The 2,487-nt window shown below is 41.9% G+C and overlaps 1 long non-coding RNA gene across 1 annotated transcript; it reads left to right on the top strand.

Annotated features, from left to right (window-relative positions):
* The first annotated feature begins 641 nt into the window (after window positions 1–641).
* Window positions 642–2,169, top strand: LOC310697723. The gene is made up of 2 exons (XR_014521163.1): window positions 642–1,322; window positions 1,698–2,169. It is a non-coding gene; the product is annotated as an uncharacterized lncRNA (long non-coding RNA).
* The last annotated feature ends 318 nt before the right edge of the window (window positions 2,170–2,487 follow it).

The following is a 2,487-nucleotide window of genomic DNA, read 5'->3' on the forward strand; positions in this document are numbered from 1 at the left end:
GAAGAGTTTCTGGGAAGCGATTTACAATGAATTGAAAAAGATGTTAAAATATACTTTTGTAAAGAAACCAGAAGCTTTTCTTTTAGGGATTACAGGAAAGGAAATAAGAAGAAAGGGTTGTAAACTTTTTCAGTATGCAGTTACAGCAGAAAGAATTTTACTGGCCCAGAAATGGAAACAAGAGGAAACTGACAGACTATGCGGAATTGGATAAATTAACTGGGAAAATTAGATATGTGCGATACCAAAAGTTCATCGAAGACTGGGGAAAGTTTGTAGAATATCTGAAAAATGTATGTGATGTGCAAACAACGCTAGTGGGGTTTCAAGAGGCACTGTAAAAGTTGAGATGTATTGTTAAAAAGAAATAGAAGGGGGAGGGAAGACAAATGGCAATACAAATGAAGGAAATGCATACTGAAGAGACAAATACGGATGATTGCCAGAGAAGCTGAAGGAAGTCCAAAAAGAGATAATTTGTTAAAATTTGGATAAAAATGTATAATTGTGTTGGAAAATTAATAAAAATTTATTTATTTTTTTTAAAAAAGAATAAGGAATGATAAAGCAAAGGATACTATGGAAATAAATAAACAGATAAGGGGGAAGGAAAAAGAACTGTTGAAAAATCCAAAACAATGCTTCAAAATTCAAATTCAAATCCATTTATTGTGAGGACCATGCCTGTACACAAACATCAACACAACAATAGTTAAAAAATATTAAAATTCATTACATACTACGCCAACAAAACCTTCATCCCACAAAATAGAAAGAGAGGGAAAACAAGCAACGAGTTAAACAGACGATGAAGGGGTCTTTACATTATCATCCATAAATCTTTCCCTGGCTTTCATGGCCTTCATCACAAAAACCGCTACCACATGGGTAATACGTGGGTTTGCATCAACTAACAAAAATTTTACTCTATCTTCAGGATTGGTTATAGAGTTGGGTATAATTTGCAGCAATGCGTCTCTAAAGCCCGAGTAGATGGGGCAATAGAGGAGGTAATGTGTAAGATCCTCTTTAATTTTCATAAGGCAAGGGCATAAACGATGTTCTACTGGGGTTTTTGTGAATCTACCGGTCAGATATGCAGTTGGCAGTGTTTGAAACCGTGCCATAGTGAAAGCTCTCCGAAGGGTGGGATCAGTGATCTCCACCAAGTAGTTGGCACAGATTTCGACTGCTTTTACTCGGGGAAACCAGTAGGAAAACCCAGAGTTTTTTTATCTTTGTGGAGTCCAAAAAGGCGTCTTTTTCAAAGATCCATTCCCGAACTTTATCAGGGCTCCACAATTTGAGGGTATTAAACTCAGGTAGGTCTGGGACGCGGGTGGCGCTGTGGGTTAAAGCCTCAGCGCCTAGGGCTTGCCGATCGAAAGGTCGGCGGTTCGAATCCCCGCGGCGGGGTGCGCTCCCGCTGCTCGGTCCCAGCGCCTGCCAACCTAGCAGTTCGAAAGCACCCCCGGGTGCAAGTAGATAAATAGGGACCGCTTACCAGCGGGAAGGTAAACGGCGTTCCGTGTGCTGCGCTGGCTCGCCAGATGCAGCTTTGTCACGCTGGCCACGTGACCCGGAAGTGTCTCCGGACAGCGCTGGCCCACGGCCTCTTGAGTGAGATGGGCGCACAAACCCCAGAGTCTGTCAAGACTGGCCCGTTCGGGCAGGGGTACCTTTACCTTTAAATTCAGGTAGATTGTATCTGGATAGAATATCTAGTAGGTTTTTATGCCAAGTAGTATTATTTTGTAATGATACAAAGGCTTGTTTAGCCAATAAGGTGTTCGGGGCATCTGTGAGGTTGGTGAAAAAATGCAGGAATCTTAAGTGGGCCCTGGCAGACACAGAAGGTAATCCTACTTCCACTCTTAGGAGAGCTGCCGGAGTACTCTGAGGGAGGCCTAGAATTCTTCTGAGGTAAAATTTTTTGAAGATTTCAAGCCGTTCTAACAGCTTCTGATTCCATCCCCAGAGTTCTACTCCATATAGCATCTGGGGAATCACTTTTCCAACAAAAGCTTTTAGTGCCGGGATCACCAGTTGCCCTCCCCTCGAATAAAAAAAGCTGAGCAGAGCACCGATTGTCCTACGTGTTAGAAGGGCTACAGTCTTGAAGTGGGCAAGCCAGCTAGATGTAGCTTGGAAAGTGATACCAAGATATTTTTTTAAAAAGACACTGTTCAATTTTGTGTTCATCTAAAGACCATCTAAATGTGTGGCGAGCTCTAGTAAATACCACAATTTTTGTTTTGTCATAATTTATCTTTAGAGAGTTTTGGGAACAATAAGCTGCGGGACCCTCCAGCATGCTATGTAGGCCCCTTCGAGTAAGTGCCATGACAGCCATGTCATCAGCATATAGTAATATATTCAGGTGTTTGCCTTCCAGGGCAGGAGCTGATGACTTATACTTTGCCATATGTTGAACAATGTCATTTATATAGAAATTAAAGAGGAACAGCGCTAACAAACAGCCCTGTT

This window comes from Podarcis liolepis (assembly GCF_965112155.1).
Source record: "Podarcis liolepis genome assembly, chromosome: W".
Classification (NCBI taxonomy): domain Eukaryota; kingdom Metazoa; phylum Chordata; class Lepidosauria; order Squamata; family Lacertidae; genus Podarcis; species Podarcis liolepis.